Raw genomic sequence first — 23,226 nt, 5'->3', positions numbered from 1 at the left:
AAGTGATCATGCATAATAAAAAAAACACAGAATTTAATACACATGAAATTTGTCATTTAGTGTCCTTGTAATGCCATATTGTCAGAGTATTATTGCATAAAAATATTACATCCTGGCAGACACTGTAAATTTTTTATATACAAAAAAATGACTCTAAAAAGATTATAATACCTATCAATTTCTTATCAGACACACAAAGGAGCAGGGACATGAGGAACTGCTTCTGTGACTCCATTTTGCTCTCCCTGCCTGTCTAACACTGCTCAGTATTAAAGATCTGACTGTAAAGATCTGGTTTATAAATTCTGAGTAGCTGAGCTGGGCTGGAGGGGCCATGCAAAGCAGTCAGGAAATACAAAGGCAGATGCCTGGGCAGTGTGTGTGACAGCGGCTGGTGTCAATCAACAGGCAAATATACCATCACAAAGAGCATGAGAAATCACTAAAAGATATTGGCTTATAGCTCTCCAACAGAAATCTACTAGGATCTCTAATAATAGAAGCTTTGGTTAAAAATCCAAGACATATTTAAATCGGGTGACTTGCGCAGAAACATTAGGAGAGCTATCTCAAATTGACAGTCCTAGGGAAATGATGTGTTCAAAAAATTACAACAACAAATTAGGAAACAGAGTAAAAAAACATGCAATAAAAGAAAGGAAATAGAGAAGGAAAAAAGAGGAAAGCCAAAAAATAAGAGAATTAATCCTAATTATTTTCATTTCTCCCATCTCCAAAACAACTCTTACAGTAAGGACAAGGAATAGTACCTTGGACATTTGGGTTCCAGTTTCTGGACCACACATTGAAGACAGATATAAAGAGAAGTTCATAATTGCTCTGGGGACATTAAATTAAACCTGAGATCAGAGGAACTTTAATCTCAAAGCAAAGTTAAACCCAACAGAAACTAACACATATCCTCCCTACAACTTCAGGTCAAAAAGACAACTCTACATTGGGGGAATGGAGAGGAACAAAGAAAAAAGATTTCTTCAAGAATTCATCGAAGACATACTTTGCCAAGAGTATTTATTCCAGAAATGCATATTCTAGGATAATTTAGATTAGCAGTATTAAAACTGGGTTAATGCTATGGGATAATGCTTTTGTATATTGGTCTAATAAAACATAGTTTGGCCAGTAGCCAGGAAGGAAGTATAGGTGGGATAAGCAGACAAGGAGAATTCTGGGAAGAGGAAGGCTGAGTCAGGAGACGCTAGCCTGCTGTCCAGGGAGCAGCATGTAATGGCATACAGTAAAAGCCACGGAACACGTGGCGATATATAGATTTACAGAAATAGGCTGAGTTTAAGTGTCAGAGCTAGTCAATAGTAGGCCTGAGCTAATGGCTGAGCAGTTTTAATTAATATAAGGCTCTGTGATTTCTTGGGTCTGAGTGGCTCTAGCCCCAGTTGACAGGAGAACACTCCAGCTACAGGTTAAGATGGTCTTGCTGACAGAATGAACAGGGGAAAACCCTTCCCAGCAGGGGGAACAACCATCCTAAATCAATTAACAATTATACAGAAACCAATAGACCTCAACATCAGAGATGGTTCCCATCCATTGGAAAAAAATGTTTGAATATGAATAAAAATCAATTGCAAAACAGAAATCACAGAACCTGTCTGGACTTCAGGTTAGTGGACTCTGAAAAGATATATAAAAAGTTAACTATAAACCCAGTATTATGTATAAACTACAAAAACACAGAAAAATAAATGAATCATTAAAATTTCATGGTAAGGAGTCAAGGTTCACATCTGAAATCCCACAACTGGGGAGATAGAAGCAGGAGAATGGGGCATTTGAGGCCGAACTAATCTATGAATGGAAACAATCTCTCAAAAATATGTATTATAAATCAACTGGCTACAAAGCAGCTCATAGCATTTGATATGCAAAACAAAGTAGTTATCTGACATTAATGTTTAATCATTAAGCCAAGAATACTACTGAAAAATAAGCATTTAAGTAACACACGCTTACCTTTTATTTTACATTTTATACATCTACTTTTTGTGCACAAAATGTTAAATTACTTCTGATGAGTGTTTTCAGTTCTCCCTGTCAACTACAAACACACCATCATATGAGAGAGATAAAGAGGGTGTGGATTAAGAAAGTTCCCAACCTCAAGGTCAAGAATTTGACAGATGAGTAACTCTGCCCTGTCAGTGTCTAACAAGTTGTCATGTGCTCTAGATCTTTGCTAAACTTTGCACTTGGCTCTGTGACAGCTGCAGTGAGCTCAGATTGTGCTTCATGTCATTCACTGCTGCTCATTCAGATTAGACACATGGAGACTGGGGTCTTATAAATCCAAAGTCTCCTGCATTTAATCATGTGCTTCTCACACTGTGTATGGGGGGAGCATGACGACTAAAGGGGAAAAATTCCTGTGTTCTTTTATGTGTAATAGAAAAAGCCAGACAGTCCTTAGTCCTTAGCTTTGCCCACAAATCAAGTTTCTACACTGTGCTGGTGCATTAGATTCCTTGGGCCTGGATTAAAAGTGAACAAACTACAAACCTACTGGCTGAAAACAACATAGATAAATTTGCTCCTAGTTTTGATCTAGGAAGTCTGATGTTGATGATCTTGAGCTCATGGGACACAGCATTCTCTTCCATGGGTACCACTGTGGAATGAGGCCCAGGGAAGTCCTATTTCATCTGTAAAATAAGCAAAATGGAGGAAGATGTTGTCATTTATTATGGTGGAAAAGGCACTCAATCTCTACATACAGGACAGTAGCCTAAAATGCAAACCTCCCTAAGTAAATGGTCCAAATGCTATCACGTTACTGATCTTTTGCACATCATTGAATATTTCCTGACATTGTGTGAGAGGAAGAACAATAGACCAACAAGTTACAGCTGAGTTCTGTACACCATGGGAAATCAGCTTCATTCAGGCAAAACCTTAATGGTCCTTTCAGCTCCACCATCCTCAGTATGGAAAAATGAAGCAGAAGAATAAACATTATCCAATCTTTTCTAAATAAATAGATATGATTGAAGGTAAGGGGAGTTCCAGGGTATCAATAATTCTTATTGTTCTGAAGTTGATTAGTGACTTTAACATGATTTTTTATGCCTTCTTGTCAGGGACAAGGGCAGAATCTCTAGTTTGGAAAAATACAGACCCCCGATAAGACAGGGAACTAGATCAGCTTACAGTCAGGTTGCCTAGCAACAGGACATTGAGTCAGAGCCCTTGACCCTTTCACCCTGTAAACATCCTATGCAAACATCCTGTTAGCTTGCCCCACCTTATGCAGATGACAGCTTCTTGCTCCCCCCACCATGCAGGAACTATATAAACCTTTCTGGAAGAAAATAAAGTTGGACCTTGATCAGAATCTAGACTTAGTGTATTTTCCTTTGTATCTCCTGTCCCTGCATAGGGTGGTTGAGAACCCATTGTAGCCCTGCAGGCGGGGCAACTGACGCCCAATGTGGATGAAACCACCTCTTGAGGATTCGGAACGTCGTCTCCCGGAGGAAGACCAAGGCCTTGGTGAAGTTGTTGGATCCCCCTGAAATCACCCAGTTCAGGTCCTGGAGGAGAGTGGAGACAATGTAGGTAAGAAATTGACATGCCATCGGACAGGCAATGTCGTCACAAGATTTATTCCTTTCTGGCCTAGAAGAGGCCCCCAAGATACAAAGAATTAGGATAAAGAAAAAAGATCTTAAAGCCTTTTTTGATTATATTATAGACACATGTCCTTGGTTCCCCCAAGGAGGAACCATAGATGAAAAAAGTTGGGCACGTCTAGGAGAATGTTTAGATGATTTCTACAGAACTTTTGGACTAGAGAAGGTTCCCATCACCACATTTTCTTACTGGAAGCTTATTAATGACATTCTTAGGGTCTATAAATATTCCCCTGACATACAAGAGCTTATTAATATAGGAGAAAAAAATCTTAAAAGAAGCCTTTCACTCCCCTTCTACCTGCCCTAAGACACCCCCCCCCAAGTGCTTTCCCAAGCACCTTCAGTCTGTCCCTCGGATCACATCCTGTTCTCTATGGAAGAGGGGATGCTCACGACTTTTAAACCTAACAATCCCCAGGAGTCACTCCTGCCCATCTTTATCCCTCTGCTAATAATTTTACCTATAACTCACCTCCAGACCCCACCAAGGAGGCTTCCCTAGAGAAAGGGGCGGCCCATTACCATAATCCAGACTGGCCCCCCTGCAAAAATCTCCCCTTAAAACAGGAGTCCTTGGGCCCTTTTATACCATCTCAAAAATCTCTGGCGGTGCCCCCTCCCTATGTTTCTTTCCATTTTTGCGGGCCGTACTTGATGAGTTAGTTCCCCCTGTCCCTGATCTAGGCTCACTGTGAAGGGCCCTCCAGGCTCACAGGGAACATGTTGAACTTTTAAGGGAATTGAAAACTCTTGACAAAGAACTTAAAGATCTTGCCCTTGAAGTGGTGGCTCCTGGCCCACTAAAACCATTTCAAAAATCTAGTAAATTAAAAAGTAAGCCTCAGCATGTCCTGGCATTTCCTGTTACCCAGAGCCAGACCTTTGGGGACTCATCTGAGGTGGCTGCCCAGAACGGCCCCTCAGGGGCTTTGGAAGATAAAAATGAGGGGGGGGAGGGGGAGGAGCCGAAGCCATCTTCAGAGGATCCCCCACCAAGACAGATTTATCACAAATTAAATTTCCACCTTGTTGAAAAGCTGAAATCCACCTGTGCTCGGTATGGTCCTACAGCTCCTTTTACATTGGCCTTGGTGGAAAACCAGAGCGAACATTGGTTAACTCCTAATGACTGGTATTTCCTTGCCCATGTGGCTCTTTCTGAGGGTGACTTTGTCCTCTGGAAAACAGAATTTACAGAAAATTGTCGAGAAGTTGCTCAAAAAAATATTGAACAGCCGTCCTCAAAAAACTTGGATGCTAAAGAAACTCCTTGACAACCCCCCTTATGATACAAATGCAGCACAGGCAAAATTCCCTCCTGGCCTCCTGGCCCAGATTCAAAACGTGGGGGTCCAGGCCTGGAAATGCCTGCCCCAAAAGGGTTCAGCTACCACCACATTAGCAAAGATTCGTCAAGGCCCTGATGAATCTTTTAGTGACTTTGTTTCTCGATTAAATGATGCAGCTGAGAGACTTTTGGGGCCAAAGGAACACGAAAGCACTTTGTTAAACACTTGGCCTTTGAAAATGCAAACCCTTTGTGGATTTCTGTGGGCCTCTTTAGCTCTTTGTTTCTTCCTTTCCTCATGTGGTCTTCATTTACCATGGTCTCCTATTCCTTGTTCTCCCTCTCTTTTGTTGATCCAGCTAGGATCTCCCGCTCTCTTTCCCTCGACCCTCGCCCTTCATTGCTCCCACGCATGTCCAGGCTGTTCATGCAGATCTCATCCATTTCTCCATGTCGTTCTTGGGGTCCCATTTTCCAGGTAGCCTCACTGGTGATGTGAGTAGCAGTCCAGTCATCCTTGTTCCACTTCTAGCATCTTCCTATGAGTGAGTACATACCATATTTGTCTTTCTGAGTCTGGGTTACCTCACTCAGGATGATTTTTTCTAGATCCATCCATTTGCCTGCAAACCTCATGATGTCATTGTTTTTCTCTGTTGAGTAGTATTCCATTGTATATATGTGCCACAATTTATTTATCCATTCTTCAGTTGAAGGGCATCTAGGTTGGTTCCAAGTTTTGGCTATTACAAACAATGCTGATATGAACATAGCTGAGCAAGTGCTCTTGTGGTTTGATTGAGCATTTCTTGGGTATATGCCCAGGAGTGGTATAGCTGGATCTTGGGGGAGATTGATTCCCAATTTTCTAAGAAAGCGCCATATTGATGGTTGAGAGACATCGGGACGGACCTACTCTGGTGATGGGATGGCCAAACACCCTAATAGTTGTGCCAGAAACCCCATCCAAGGACTGAGGAATCTGGATGCAGACATCCATGGCTAGGCCCCTGGTAGAGCGCTGGGAGTCTAGTTAGTGAGAAAGAGGAGGGTTTACATGAGCGAGAATTGTTGAAAGCAAGGTTGGATAAAGCACAGGGACAAATAACCAAATGAATGGAAACACATGAACTATGAACCAAAGGTGGAGGGGCCCCCAACTGGATCAGGCCCTCTGAATAGGTGAGACAGTTGATTGGCTTGATCTGTTTGGGAGGCATCTAGGCAGTGGTACCAGGTCCTGGGCTCATTGCATGAGTTAGCTGTTTGAAACCTGGGACTTATGCAGGGATGCTTGGTTCAATCTGGGAGGGGGGGACTGGACCTGCCTGGACTGAGTCTATCAGGTCGATCCCAGTCCTCAGGGGAGACCTTGATCTGGAGGAGGTGGGAATGGGGGGTGTGCTGGGGGAAGGTGAGGGGGGCAGGAAGAGAGTGAACAAGGGAATCTGTGGCAATATGTAGAACTGAATAGTATTGTAAAATAAATTTTAAAAAAAGATATTTTTCCATATGCAATAAAATAAGATTAAATAAATAAATAAAATAAATGAATAAATAAATAAATTTAAAAAAAAGAAAGAAAATGCAAACCCTGCCTGCCAGGAAGTCCTCCGTCCTCATAAAAACAGAGTGGACCTGTCTGAATATGTCAGACTCTGTTCGGGTGTGGTGCCAACCATGCCATGGGATTAGCCATAGGTGCTGCCCTGAGGGCTTCACAACAGCCTGGGGCCCGCACCTGTTATTTCTGTAAACAACCCAGACATTTCGCTAGGGAATGCCCCCAGAAAGGTCACAGCCTAGAGCCCTTAGCCCAGCTGGCTCAGGAACGCCTGGTTAGAGCTGTAAATATACCTGATCTGCCCAGGAAAGATAGCCCCTCTCCTGAGGAAACTTCTTTTGTTTTAAATGCTGTTCCTCCAGCAAGCTATCCAGGCTGTTGTCTTCACCCCTGCCAGCCCTTTAGCTCTGTTATCACTCTGCTCAGAATTCCTGTGGGGGACAGTGGGAACTTTACAGCAAACTGTGTTTGAGACCTTTCACACAGTATACAAGTCCCATAGTCAATCATGTTCTGGGCTGAGCAGGGACACTGCTTGTCACAAGTCCATATACAACATGATTTAGTTACTCTAGCACTGGATATATTCCTGAACAAATGTAAATCTTCATAAAACAAATGTACTTCCACATCCATGTTTATTGCTACACTATTCACAATAGTAAGAATTTAAATCAACACAGTGTCTCTCAACAGGTAAATAGATTTTTTTAAAAAGGTACATATGGCAAAGAAATTCATACAGGTATAATAAAAATAGAAATTACATAAAAGTGTTATTTTTTTCTCTGTGGCTCAATATATAGATTCCACTCAAAAAGATGCATTGTGTAGGTGAATACAATATTTATTATTCTTCATTTGGGGATGGAGCTCAGCCAACTTCTCCTGGTCCAGGCTGATTAGTGGCAGTGTTGAAATCTTCTACATCCTTGGTGTTTACCTTACTGCATGTCCCATCAGTATCTGTGACAGCCATTGGGCAGGGTGGCACATGAGTGGTTGAGTCAGGACATTTGTAAAGTCAAGGTAATCTTAGAAAACTTAGTGAGATCAAACAGAAAAAAAAAGGTTGTACTGCTCTTACAATGAGACCTTTGAGAACCCAGATGAGAATGCAACCTTGAAAACACCTTGGCTATAACTTACTAGAACCTGAGGAGAGGACCCAGTCATACCCTGCTCAGATAATTATGCTGAGCTCATAAGTCACTGAGTTTGTGATAACTTCTTGTGTAGTACTAGCAAAGTCATACAATACAATACATACATACATACATATATACATACATACCATCCTGAGATAGAACTGTAACTTGAAAAACTCAGAGATGTACATTTGAGGATGATTATGTTGAGTTTTTCACTCCACGTGGGGAGGATACAAAAGCCCAAAGAAGGTTCATGAAGAAGTGAAGAGTGTCTATGAAGTAAAACTCCCAAGACCATGGCTTGTACACTTGGGCCTCTAGAGTTTATGTACCTGCAGTGGGAGAACAACGGGAATATGAAAAGGACCTGGGTGAGTGTCATGAAATTAAGCAGTCAGGATGAAGAGGCTGGTGTTCATAGTCACTGTGTGCTAGATAGTGATTTCCAGGTCAGCTCAGGATATATAGTGAGAATTTGTACTCTTCCACCTAAGAAGACAACAGAAAATGGACCAGGCAAGAAGAGAATGTGACCACATTGTGGAAGATATTATAGAGAAATACGTGAGTATTGGACAGGGGGAAAGAACAGCTAATGAGTCTAAGCCCATGAATGAGCATCTGATGGGCACAGAGAGGCAGATCAGAAGCTAGGCAGTAAGTCAGCTGCAGTAAGTGATCTGCTTAAGAGGGACTTTGAAATCTCAAGCAAATAGAAGTGGAAATGTGACATCACAGTGTGCATGTCAACTCCTGTCTTCAGTAGCTTCAGTAACTGTGAAGCCTCTGTGAAAACTCAGGTGGATCAGGATTCTATCCTGGCACATGAAAGGTTGAGTGAGAACATTTGCAAATTCAAGGTAATCTTGGGAAACTTCATGAAACCTTATTTTAAAATTAAAAGAAAAAACAGTTGTGTCAACGTCCTCAGTGGCCCTAGAAGGAGATTCTTTTCAGTACCTAGATGAGAATGCAGCCTTGACAACACCTTAACTGTAGCCTATGAGAGCCTGAAGAGAGAACCCAGACAAACCCTGCCCAGAATATACCTGTTAGGATTGTAGTCACAATGTTTGTGCTAATTTATTGAGCATCAGTAGGAAAGTAACACAATATGGTTTCAATATCCTGAATTGGAATTAAACTTGAAAAACTCAGAGACCTGTATCTCAGAAAAATTGCTGGGGATTATTCCATTGAGCTTTCTCACTCCACATGGGGAGGATGCAGAAGCCAAAAAAAGGCTCATGTAGAAGTGGAGAATGTGTACAAAGTAAACCTTCAATGATCATGGCTGTGCACACTTGGGCCTCTAGAATTCATGCACCTGAAATGGTAGAACAACTATAAAATGGAAAGGAGCTGGACATGGTGACATGTTATCCAGCAGTCAGGGAGAAGGGGCAGGTGGGTTTCAGGTTAAGGGTCACTAGGAACTAAATAGTGATTTCCAGGTCAGCTGGTGATATATATATATATATATATATATATATATATATATATATATATATATATATATGACACTTTGACACTCACCCCATATTAAAAGAAAGAAAAATATAAAGCAGTCAAGAAGAGAATGTGACAACAATGTGAAAGATATTATAGAGAAAGGTGGGAGTATTGGACAAGGAGAAAAGAACAGCTAATGAGTCTAAGACTGTGGATGAGCATCTGTGATGGACACAGAGATGCAGAACAGAATACAAGCAGTAAATCAGCTGAAGGAGGCTTTTGTGTGTGGTCTGCTGAAGAAGGACTTTTGAAATCTCAAGAAAATAGAAAGAAATGTGACATTAGTTTGAGAATGGCAGCTATGTCTGCAACACCACTAACAATCTTCAGTGCTCAAGCTCTGATTATTTTGAGAGACTGAGGAAAGGTTCCTGTAAGTTAAATTGGTTGTCTACTCAGTCTATTGAACACACAAATTCACCTACAGGTGCATGCATTCACACATATGTGTGCACAAACATATGATATTTTGAAAAGGAAATCTTTAATAAAGAAGCAAATTGAAAAGTTATAAAGCATCTATCTGTGTTTGGACAAACACTCATATCAGTTTAAGAAATCTCTGCTTCACAGCTTCAGCTTTTTTACAAACAAGATTTCTAAAATCACATGGTTGAGATGTGTGAGGAAAGACAGAGCTAAAATTGAGACTCAGTAAGGAGCAACAGGATTTTGTTTAGCCCTGGAGCACTGTAGGAGGAAATTTCCTGTTCTGCTGACAGTCGTAGCTTACAGCATCATCAGCCTCCACAAGATAAATGGTGAGGGTGAAGTCTGTCCCAGACCCACTGCTGCTGATCCTGGAAGGGACTGAAGATGCTAAGTTGGATGCTCCATAGATGAGGAGTTTGGGGGGCTGTTTTGTTTCTTTTTGTGCCACTGCATATAATTACTACAAAATAAATGGACACTTTCACTGGCCTTGCAGGAGAAGGTGGCCATCTACCCTAGAGACACAGCCAATGAAGCTGGAGATTGGGTCAGCACAATGTCCCCAGTGGAACCAGGAATGACAAGCACACATTGCTGTCACAGATGTACTGAAAGCAACCCAGTGTAAAACCACCACATACGTGGAATCTGTGTTAGTCTTGAGCTACACTCTGAGAAGTCATAAAATAAAAGGGAAACTTAAAACCAATTAAAGGTCATCATTTCAATGATCAGGACACCAAAGCATGGAAAACAACAAAGACTACAAGGGATGTTCCCAACACTGTACGCTCTCACCTGAACCCAGAGTAGCAGTACCCACAGCAGGAGAACAGCTGACCCCATCTCTGAGGAGAGGCTGCCTCATGGGAACAGGCAAGCTGCCTTGTCTCAATATGCACATCAGCCAAGAAAAGCTTGATTTGATGCTCAAAGGACACCTGCTCTTATGTTACCCTGTGGCAGTTAGAATGAACAAAGGATTCCCTGGAGTATTTTAAGTGTATCCCAAGTGATTTTGTGGCTGGCTCTGGGGAATCACAGTCTGTTACTTTGAGGTTCTATCTGGGGAGTGCACTCTCACTGCTCTGCATGCTGTGAAGGATTTGAGTTGTTTTTCCATTTTCCCTACTCCTCAACTTTATTAAGGTTTTCTGGCTTTTAGTGTTGGACATACTAGATTCCTTTCCTGATAGCCATTATTCATCTATTTCTCTCATGACCTGTACATTATATCTGTACCCTCCTGATTGAAACACTATTTTTTCTGTGTGCATAGTATCTTATTGTCTCTTCTGAAGTGCTGTCTTCATGGTCATGAAACATCTTAGTTTTTGATTGTCTTGTAATGTTCTTATTTTCCCTTAATTTATAATACAATTTTGCTTTTTTACTGCTGATTAATATTACATTGTGCAAATGTACCACATTTTCTTTATCCATTCTTCTGTTGAGGGGCATCTAGGTTGTTTCCAGGTTCTGGCTATCATGAAATTTGAAGGCAAATGAATGGAACTAGAAAAAAACCTGAGTGAGGTAACCCACAGACAGAAAGACAAACATGGTATGAACTCACTCATAAGTGGATATTAGACATAAAGCAAAGGGTAACCAGACTACAATCCACAACCCCAAAGGAGCTCAGTAACAAGGAGGACCCTAAGAGGGACTTGGATAAATCTCCCTGGGAGAGGGAATGAGATAAGATCTCCTGGCTGAAACTGGGAGCATGCATAGGGAGGAATGAAGGGGAAGGCAGATAGGAACATGAGGGAACAGGACTGTTGATTTGGGGCAGGGACAAAGAAGGAGAACAAGGAAAGAGATATCTTGATAGAGAGAGTCATTATGGGATTAGGGGGAAACCTGGTGCTAGAGAAATTCCCAGGAATCCACAAGGATGAACCCAGCTAAGGCTCCAAGCAATAGTGAAGAGGGTGTCTGAACTGGCCTTCCCCTGTAATAAGATTGGTGAGTACGTTCATTGTCATCATAAAACCTTGATCCAGTAACTGAAGGAAACAGATGCAGAGATCCACAGCTAAGCACTGGGCTGAGATTCTGGAGTCCAGTCAAAGAGAGGAAAGAGAGATTTTATGAGCAAGAGGGGGTCAAGAACATGATGGGAAAACCCAGAGTCAGCTGACCCAAGCTAGCGGGAGCTCAAGGACTGTGGACTGACAGGGAAACTGCACAGGGCCTAACTAGGTCCTCTGAATGTGGGTGACATTTGTGTAGCCTGATCTGTTGTGGGGCCCCTGGCAGTGGGACCAGAATTTATCCCTAGAACATGAACTGGCTTTTTGGAGCCCACTCCCTATGCAGGGATACCTTGCTCAGCTTTGATGCAGGTGGGAGGGACTTGGTCCTGCCTCAATTTCATATGCCAGACTTTGTTGACTCCCCATGGGAGGCCTTACTCTCTCTGAGTAGTGCATGTGGAGTGGGAGGGAAGGGGGAGTAAGAGGAGGGGAAGGAGGAAGAACTATGGTTCCTATGTAAAAAAAAATTTAAACAAAAAAAAAATACAATTTTGCTGGACATAGGTAACCCATTTAACAATTACTTACTATCAAGACCTGAAATATATTGTGCCATGTTTTCTGGACTTTAAGGTTTCAAATGAGAGTTCAGACATCATTCTGACAGATTTGTCTTTGGAGTTGAGTTGCCATTTGTCCATTATATCATTGGACTTGGATTTTTTCCTTTGTACTTTTTACATTATAGATACAATCTGTGACATGGGGGTTCTTCTCTGGTGTCATCCATTTAGACAACTAAATGCCTTTCTGTGTTTGTCACTTTTTTCTCTTTATATGAAATTTTCTGTTCTCATTTCACTCAATATGTTCCCTGCTATGGATATTGCTATAAGTAAATAAGTCTGATTGGCCAATAGCCAGTCAGGAAGTATAGGCAGGACTAACAGAGAGAAAAATTGAGGAAGGAGAAAGGAGAGGAGAAACTGCCTGGAGCTGCCGCCAGGACAAGCAAGATGTAAGGTACCAGTAAGCCGAGCCACATGGCAAAGTATAGATTAATAAAAATGGGCTGAATATAAGAGTGAGAGCTAGACAATGATAGGCCTGAGCTAATGGCCAAGCAGTTTAAATAATGTAAGAGTCTGTGTGTTTATTTGATAAGTGGGCTCTGGGACTGGTGGGACTTGGGAGCTGGAGAGAAATTCTACAGCTACAAATGGTACCCAATGGCTCGAGTTTTCACCTTAAACCTGAGAATATTTAATATCCAATTCTAAACAGAGCCAAAACCAGGTTCCTGCTTCATGTCTCATACAGGCAGCTAGACGCTGCAAAACATGGGTTTGAACACTGGCGGTTTCCTGGCATGTGCATTTGACCAGCAGTATGGCAGTAATGAGGCGTCTGCCAGTGGCACATTACGCTGTGTGGTAGATTTAGTCTTTACTAGTATTAAAAAAAAAAAAAAAGGTTTCTAGGCTACACGCTGCTTTGATAAAAGCGTAGACCCACTATTTCTGAGACTTGATGGCTCACAGAACTGGTGGAAAACGTACCACCACCATGTTGGTAAGCTGAAATGGGCGGAGCCAGCAGCCCCATTTCAGTCTTACAATACTGCAGTTTAAAATAATAGATTCAGAATAAGACTGATTAAGATAAAATCATTTACAATGCATGTAAAATAAATGTATGCTTGAAAGAGACAAAAAAAGATAAATTAATATAAAAAAGCCAAGTAAACATGAGTATTACACAGAGAATCTGGATTGTGTTGTCTTTGGTATTTGTAACTGCAAAAAAAACATTTGATCAAAAAAGATGTTGAATTAAACCAATATGTATATTTTAAAGGTACCGTGACTTCAAAATTTGGATTTAAGGATATGTTGCTTTGGAAAAGAGGTTCTGCTTTTGTTTCCACAGAAAGCCAGAGGCTATGGATTTGTTCCAGATTAAGATACATCAGGTTTCACCAGCCAAGACCCCCTGAAAGGTCTCTGATGACACCATGGCCCAGATAATCTAACATCCAGAGCAGTTTCAAGGAAACTGGTTCACACAATATAGCCTCATGGACTACCCCATAGGCCTAAAATTTTCTTTGTGTCACCCTCCAGCAGAAAGTAGTAAGAGATGCTACACCCAAATTCCCAAATATACCAAGCTGGCTTTAGAGGTGGAATTGGCTCACTCCCCCTCTAAACCCAGACATATTAAAAAAAAATGGTTGAGATTCTTCTGTCCCAAATCAGAAGAGCCCTCTGGTATGGAACAGAGAAAAACCAATATTTTTATTTAAAACAGGTTGATTATAAATGCGATCTCTTTCTAAAAAAGAAAAGGGGATATGATATAGATATATAGGATATAGAGTTGATAAGATAAAAGATTAGATTAATGAACCTACTTTTAAAGAACAACTTGTTTAAAATGTTTTACATTGGTATAGATTTTAGTTTATGTTTAAAATGTTTTACATTGGTATAAATTTTAGTTTATTGATACAAACTTGAAGTTAATTTTGTTATTATATATATATTCTTGTTTGAGGTATTATGTTTATGTAACTCATTTAAAATTGTAATGGATAATTAAGAAATAGATTAATAATTAGTCATCTATGATAATCCTATTTATAGTCATGTTAGTTAAGTCTTAGCATTTAAAATGTTTAAAAAATTTAGACATTCTGGAGAGTGAGACATGTATGCTCCTGACAGCACTGGATTTACTTCGGAGAGGAGGATGGACATCGTAGACACTCCATATGGAGGTTATCTTCACGTTGGCAAAGATAGCCATTCGGGCAAGAAACTGTTCTTGCCTGGACTGCTTGATCGACTGGACATGCAAGACCCATGGAAGGATGACCACTGAACTTTGCTTGACAAGATGGTCCTTCAGGTTCCTGCTTTGCAGAGAAAACTGCCAGACATTCTACGGGACACTAAAAAAAAAAAATGATGGAGAGACTCTAGCCCTGTAAACTAAAGACAGATGCCCCAACTTTACAAAGGAACATTAGGTGACTGTCCAGGCTGTCAGCTGTCTCTGTCTACCCTGCTAGACTCCCGAAAGTTGCTTACATCCTTCTCCCATTTCTCAGGTAGTATTATATCCTTCTGAGGTCTTTGATGTGGTTAAAGACTAGGTAGTTGTAATTTCCTCAGTAATGATAAAATATGTTAGATATAAAACCTTAAACTCATAAATATAAGATAGATAAAATATCTTAATATTATAATTGTAATTCTTGCTCGATAATTGTTTTGTTATATATAATTTTACTATGTTAAAGTTAAAACCTTCCTTTTTAAAAAAGAAGAAAATGGGAAGTGCTGTGGATATCGCTATATGTAAATAAATCTGATTGGCCAATAGCCAGACAGGAAGTATAGGCGGGACTCACAGAGAGAAAAATTGAAGAAGGAGAAAGGAGAGGAGAGACTGCCTGGAGCTGCCGCCAGGACAAGCAAGATGTAAGGTACCAGTAAGCCGAGCCACATGGCAAAGTATAGATTAATAGAAATGGGCTGAATATAATAAGAGTGAGAGCTAGACAATGATAGGCCTGAGCTAATGGCCAAGCAGTTTAAATAATGTAAGAGTCTGTGTGTTTATTTGATAAGTGGGCTCTGGGATTGGTGGGACTTGGGAGCTAGAGAGAAATTCTACAGCTACAGTTCCCTATGTCTTTAGTTTTTATCTCAGATCTTCTCTATCTTATGATTCTTGGTATGGGTCTCTTCATCACATGCTAGAATTGTTTGATATTATAGTCATGATAATTTTTTAACATATGATACTTCAATGCTGTTTCTTCTACTACAGTCTTGATCCAGGATATCCTTCTTCTGTTTTATTGAGACTGTTGATGATTTCTTTGTTCAGTGTGTTGAATCTAACACACTCAGTTTAATTCCCAGCATTCCAATTTTGGTTTTCCCGTTACTCACTTTTTCTGCCCTGTAGCTGCTTGTTGTATTCATCTTACTTATATTTGTCCATATATAACTAGCTTCCTATGTGGTGATACATTGTGTCCCCCATATACTGTGTACCCTTATAAAACTTATCTGGGGTCAGAAAACAGAACAGCCACTAGATTAGACATAGGAGCCAGAAAATGGTGGCACACACCTTTAATCCTATCACTCAGGAGGCAGAGATCTGTTTGGATTTCTGTGAGTTCAAGGCTACATGGGAACCAGCCAGGCATGGTGACATATACCTTTAATTCCAGCACTTGAGATCTCATATCTTGCTTGGGAAAGATACACATCTTTGATCCCAAGAAGTGATGGCAGGAAGCAGAAAGGTATATAAGGCATGACAACCAGGAACTAAAGGCTTTTAAGCTTCTAGGATTTTAAGCAGCAGTTCAGCTGAGATCCATTTGGATGAGAACTCAGAAGCTTTCAGTCTGAGGATTCATGGGAACAGAATCAGATGAGTTGTCGAGGTGAGGTTGGCTGTGGTTTGTTCTGCTTCTCTGATCTTTCAGAATTCACCCCAATATCTATCTGGCTTCACGGTTTTTTGTTTTTGTTTTTTTATTAATAGGACCTTTTAAGATTCGTCTTACACAACTATTAGGGTGTTTGGCCATCCCATAACCAGAGTAGGTCAGTCCCGGCTGTCTCTTGGCCATTGCCAGCAGTCTTTTGTGGGGGTATCTTTCTGGATTTCTGTGGGCCTCTTTAGCACTTTGTTTCTTCCTTTTCTCATGTGGTCTTCATTTACCATGGTCTCCTATTCCTTGTTCTCCCTCTCTGTTCTTGATCCAGCTGGGATCTCCTGCTCTCTTTCCCTCGACCCTCGCCCTTCATTACTTCCACTCATGTCCAGGTTGTTCATGTAGATCTCAGCCATTTCTCTGTCATTGGGTGATCCTCGTGTCTCTCTTGGGGTCCTGTTTTCCACATAGCCTCACTGGTGATGTGGCCCTAATAGTTGGGCCAGAAACCCCATCCAAGGACTGAAGAATCTGGATGCAGACATCCACGGCTAGGCCCCTGGTGGAGCGCTGGGAGTCTAATTAGTGAGAAAGAGGAGGGTTTATATGAGCGAGAATTGTTGAAACCAAGGTTGGATAAAGCACAGGGACAAATAACCAAATGAATGGAAACACATGAACTATGAACCAAAGGCTGAGGGCCCCCCAACTGGATCAGGCCCTCTGAATAGGTGAGAAAGTTGATTGGCTTGATCTGTTTGGGAGGCATCTAGGCAGTGGTACCAGGTCTTTGGGATTTTTAACTGCAGAAAGACATTTGATTGTAGGGGCTATTCAGTTAGACCAATATGTATATTTTAAAGGTATCCTGACTTCAAAATTCATGTCTAAGGATACATTGCTTTGGAAAAGATGTTCTGCTTTTGTTTCTACAGAAGATGAGGACATATAGATTGCTTCCAGACAAATATGATTTGATCAGGCAAGACCCCCTGAATGGTTGATACAGTCTCAGAGACTGATACAGCCAAGATTTAACTATAATTCTTAATTTTCTCAGAATCTCCATAAGATTGCCAGTGCCCACAACCACCAGGAATTAGTATGAGAATCTAAGACCAAATTCCCAAAATATTGTTTATAAATGTTTATTTTTATTTAAAGGAAGTTGATTATAAATGCAATCTCTTTCTAAAAAAAAAAAGGGGATATAGATATGATAGGATAAAAGGGTAGATTATTGAATCTACTTTTAAAGAGCAACAACTTGTTTAAAATGTTTTACATTGTTATGGATTTTAGTTTATTTATACAAATTTAAAGTTAATTTTGTTATACTGTATATATATTTCTACTCTTGTTTAAGGTATTATATTTATGCAACTCATTTAATATTGTAATTTATAATTAAAAATACAGATTAATAATTAGTCATCTATGAAAATCAAACTTATAGTCATGTTAATTAAGTTTTCTAGGTATACATAGATATATTTCAACTAGATAGGTAATCCTCAAACACTTTGAAGACCTACAGAATATGGCATTTAAAATGTTTTAAGAACTTTGACTTTTCTGGACACTGAGATATGTCTGTTCCTGGTAGCACCAATCTAATTCAGAGAAGATGATGGACAGCAATGAAACTCCATTTAAAGTTTGCTTTCTTTACAGCAAGAATCTGCTCTTGCCTGGACTGCTTGACAGTATGTTGTATAAACTGGACTTGCAGAACCCATAGGAAGGTGTCCACTGAACTTTGCAAGGCAAGATAATCCTTCAGATTCCTGTTTTGCAAAAGAGACTGCCAGACATTCTACAGGACACAGGAAGAAGCGACTGATGAACTTTGCCAGAATGTGTGGAAGAGCCCTTAAAATTTCCTGAAATTCACTGAAAGCTATGCCAGAGACTCAAGGCATATAGGCTGAAGATAGATGCCCCCACATTACAGAGGAACTTGGAATGACTGTCCAGGCAACCAGATGTCTCTGTAATTTCTAGAGTTATGAAAGTTGCTTGCAATGCACTTCCTGTTTATTTAGGTAACATTATATCCTTCTGGGTTATTTGATGTACTTGAAAACTAAATAGTTATAATTATAATTTTTCTTGGTCATGACAAAAGATAAAATAGATATGAAACATTAGACTCACAAATATAGGATAGATGATAAAATATTTTCTTTAATTTTGCCAAATGCAAATAGACTAGATATTATAAATATAATTTTTTCTTGATAACTGTTTTGTTATATGTAATTTTACTATATTAAAATTAAAATCTTCTTTTATGATTAGACAGACAAGGGGAAGTGATGTAGGATGTCTTTCTGTATGCTGTGAATGTGTGTTGCTCTGACTGGTTGAAAAATAAAGCTGCATTGGCCTATGGTAGGGCAGGATAGGATTAGGTGGTACATTCAAACTGAAGATGAGACAAAGAATGGGAGAGTTGAGGGAGAGGACAGCCTCCCAACCAAGGAGCAACAAGATACCAGCAGACCAGTAACTCCATGACCACATGGCAAAATATATATAGATTAAGAGAAATGGGTTGAGTTAAGTTATAAGAGCTAGCTAACAAGTGTCTGACCCCTAGGTCATACAGTTTGTAAATAATATAAGCTTCCGTATGTTTACGTGGGACCAAGCAACTGTGGGATGTGGGTGGGAGAGATTCATCCCAACTGCAGGGCTGGGCTAGACCAGAGAAACTTCCAGCTACAGAGCCTCTTCAATGGGGCCCTTCTTTGAGATTTCAGAGAGCAAAATCATGCTTTATCAACAGCCTGGGTTTGGAGGGATGGGATTTCCATGGGAACCCCTTGGCCAAAAGCTCAATTGAATGCAACCTAGTCCTACCACTGGAAGCCTCACTTGGCTACAAGTGATGGACATATCCCCCAATACAACAGTCTCATTAGTCTCACCTCCATAGATTCCAGGAAGTTTCCACTGTAGTATGTTTCCAAACAATCCCAAAGTGGCCCCCAATCCCAGCTATGTCTCCCCACCATCTCTCCCTTCACCTCATCTCTGCCACTACTGATTCCCTTGCTCCTGCCCCCATTTGCCCATCTGCCCATACAATTCATCCTATTTCCCCCTACCAGCGAGATCCATGCACTCACCCTAGACTTGTGCTTTTTAGCTACTTTCTTGGGTCTGCAGATTGTAGCTTGGTTATCATTTGTTTAGTGGCTAATGTCTACTTATATATGAACATATACTATATTAAACAGAATATGAAAATGATTAGTTAGCACATTTTTTACATTGGAGCACAAAATCGTCTCCTTTAAAAAACATTAAGCTTTATTAATTGATATGAAATATAAAGACTGGAAGGCAGCATCTGCTGACACAAAATTATATTCAACATTAGAGTGGAGGGAGATTTTCCAGTTTCCACAATTGGAAATCAGATACAGAGACTTCAGAGGGAGATGTGACCCCAGAAACAAGGACAAGAACGATCACATTTTCCCGCCTTTGCAGATTTAAAGTACATAAATATCATGTGTGTATATGTGTATATATGAGTTCATTGTGTATATACATGTGTAGATATATATGTGTATGCATGTGGATATTCATGTATCTATATATGTATATGTATGACGTATATGTGCATATATGTTTATGTATATGTATGTGTTGGATGGGTGGGTGTGGGTATGTATGAGAGATACAGATAAAAGTAGAAGAGAGACTAGGGAAAAAAGATAGCAAGAGAGGAAAGGAGAAATGGGGAAGGTTAGTGCATATGGTCAAAATATATGACATACCAAAAAACATTGCTTTTAAGAAAATTGTGTCCAATAAATTTACATCAATAAAATATTTTAAAAGGAAGCAAGATGGGTCTGATGACAAAGACACTTGCCACCAAGCCTAATGTCAAACCTGAGTTTGATCCCCAGAACCCAAATGGCAAAGAGAAAAGTCTGCTATAGAGTATTAATTAAAGATGTGTTACATTTGTTTATGCTGTGGAGTATTTCTTTAATGATGCAAAGATGTGGTGCATTCTTTTATGTTACATTTGTTTGACTCTGTAAAGCTATGTTACTTTGCACGTCTAAAACACCTTGTTAGTCTAATAAAGACCTGAATGGCCAATAGTGAGGCAGGAGAAAGGATAAGTGGTGCTGGTATGCAGAGAGAATATATAGGAGAAAACTGGGAGAAGATCAAAAAATGAGAGAGAGGGAGAGAGGGGAACTCCAGGGGCCAGCCACCCAGCTACACAACAAGCCATGGGGAAGAAAGTTTAAAAAAGATATACAGAAATAGAGAAGGATAAAAGTCCAGAGGCAAAAGGATAATTTAAGCTAAGAAAAGCTGGTTAGAAACAAGCCAGCCTAAAGCCAGGCATTTATAAGTAAGAATAAGCCTCCATGTATTCATTTGGGAACTGGTGGCAGGCCCCCCAAAGACCAGAGTAAAAGAGTGAAAAAAAAAATAACAACCAATAACACAAGTCCAAGTTCCTCTGATTTCCACAGCTATGACATGTCACATGTACACCTAAAACATACACACAAGTACACGTATAGTTAACTTATTAACTTAGTGTAATAAAAGTTAAAAGAATTTATGGAAAGGAAAAGCGAAATTAAAAGAAATGGGCAACAGTAAGGAAGTAAGAAATCCAGAATATAGAAAAACAAGAAACACACTTTCCACAGCCTCCAACAGAAATACAGTTTGTCATAATAATCACTTCAGCCCATAGACTCTTATGATGGACACCAAATTCCAGAGCTATAAAAGATAATTCCCTCATAGTCATCAGCAGTTTGGGGTAATAGGTTACAGAAAAAAATAGCAAGATAATTCTGAGTTCTCCTTCACATTTTTTATAAAGGTTTTTCATACCAAAAGACATAAGAGACATTAAAACCATTATATTTTGCTGGGAGTTGCAAACAGTTTCATCAATGTTTCAGGCTCACCGGCTCCCAGCCATAAGGGGGAAGTGGAAGTGTGCAGGTCCAGGGCTGTATGTGGTGCAGGCAGCTGGTGAGACTCTCAGAGGAGGTTTTTGTTAGAGGCTGAAGCACTGTGGGAGGATTACTATAATGCTGCTGACAGAAGTAATCTGCCAGATCTTCATCCTGGACACTGGTGATGGTGAGAGTGTAATCTGTCCCAGATCCACTGCCTGTGAAGCGATCAGGGACTCCAGTGTACCGAGTAGAAGCATAGTAGATCAGCAGTTTAGGAGATTGCCCTCGTTTCTGCTGGTACCACGCCAAGTAGTGACTGGAGCCTGAAGTGAGACTCTGACTGGACCTGCAGTTGATGGCGACTTTCTCTCCTGCTGACACAGCCAGGGAGGATGGAGACTGGGTCATCACAATATCTGCACAGGCACCTGCAATCAGGAATATCAAAGATCATGCATAATTAACAAAAAACTACAGAATTCAATACAGATTAAATTTTTCATTTAATGTCCTTGTAATGCTATATTGTCAGAGTATTATTGCATAAGTATTATTATAGCCTGACACAATGTAAATTTTTTATACACAAATAAGTGACTCTAAATAGGTTATAATACTTTAAAATTTCTCACCAGACACCCAGAGCAGCAGGGACATGAGGACCTGGGTTCGTGACTCCATCCTGCTCCCCTTGTTGGTCTGATGCAGCTCTGTTCTCACTGAAAAGGCCTGGTTTATAAAGTCTGAGCAGCTGGTCTAGGCTGGAGGGGCCCATGCAAAGCAGTCAGCAAATACAAAGGCAGATGCCTGGGCAGTGTGTGTGAGAGAGGCTGCTGTCAATCAACAGCAAAAATACCATAACAGAGAGCATAAGAAATCACTGAAAGATATTGGCTTATAACTCTACAACAAAAATCTACTAGGATCTCAATAGATGCTCTGATTAAAATCCAAGACATATTTAAATCAGGTGACTTGTACAGACACATTAGGAGAGCTATCTCAGATTGATTGTCCTAGGGAAACAATATGTTCAAAAAATTATGACAACAAATTAGGAAACTTACAGTAAGAAAATGTGCAATTAATGACAGGAAGGATGGAATGAAGAAAAGAGGAAAGCCAAAAAACATGAGTATTAATACTAATTATTTTCATTATCTCCCATCTCCAAAGCAATTCTTATAGTAAAGACAATGAACAGTGCCTCAGTTATTTGGACTCCAGTTTCTAGGCCAAAAATTGAAGAGAGATGCAAAGAGAAGCTCCTGTTCACTTTGTAGAAATCCTGAGGACATTAATTTAAACCTGAAATCAGAGGAACTTTTAACTCAAAGCAAAGGTAAACCCTACAGAAACTCACATGTATCCTCCCTACAACTTCAGGAAACAGAAAGAGGCTCTAAATTGGGGAAATGGAAGGGTAATGAAAGAAAAAAGATTTCTTCAGGAAGTCATGGCTGTAGAACAACACTGTTTATTCCAGAAATGCATATTCTAGAGTAATCTAGACATTAGCAGAATTGGAACTGGGTAAAGATAGTCTTGCTGACACAGTGAATAGGAAAAAAAAACCTTCCTAGAATGGGGCACAGTTATCATAAATAAAGTAACAATATTACAGACACCAATAGACCTTACCATCAGAGATCATTGCCATCCAAAGGAAAAAAAAATGTTTGAGAATGAATGAAAATCAGTAATAATAACAGAAATCACAGAAGCTGCTTGGATTTCAGTTTAGTGGACACTGGAAGTACATGTAGGAAGACAATTGTAAAGACAGTTTTATGTATAAAGTACTAAATAAGTAAGTAAGTAAATAAATAAATAAATAAATAAATATCATGGCAAGGAGTCAAGATTCACATCTATAATCCCAGAACTGGGGAGACAGGAGCAGGAACATCATGAGTTTGAGGCCAGACTCCTCGGGTACATAGCAAGTTCTAGGCCAGTCTAATCTATGCATGGAGACAATCTCTCCTAGACTTGTCCACACCCAGCCCCCAGCAATTCATTAAAACACTTCAGGATTTTCTTCTCTTCCCTGCTTCTGACAGAGAATTATGTCTTGTTATCTTATGAATCTCTGTAACAGCCTGGGGCTGTAATCTTGGGGAGTGGCTTTTGATCTGTGACCTCTTTTCTCCTATGGGTCTAAACAGAGTTGATGATTTTACAGTTTGTTCAATCTCTTCCTTTTTGT

At 40.1% G+C, this 23,226-nt stretch overlaps 1 pseudogene; it reads right to left on the bottom strand.

Moving 5' to 3' along the window:
* Positions 1–20,528: 20,528 nt before the first annotated feature.
* LOC114686500 lies at positions 20,529–21,807 on the bottom strand (annotated as a pseudogene).
* Positions 21,808–23,226: the final 1,419 nt, after the last annotated feature.

This window comes from Peromyscus leucopus, chromosome 3, assembly GCF_004664715.2.
Source record: "Peromyscus leucopus breed LL Stock chromosome 3, UCI_PerLeu_2.1, whole genome shotgun sequence".
In the NCBI taxonomy this organism is placed as follows: domain Eukaryota; kingdom Metazoa; phylum Chordata; class Mammalia; order Rodentia; family Cricetidae; genus Peromyscus; species Peromyscus leucopus.
The sequence above is the reverse complement of the archived record's forward strand: the minus strand, read 5'-3'. Positions and strand labels throughout refer to the sequence as shown.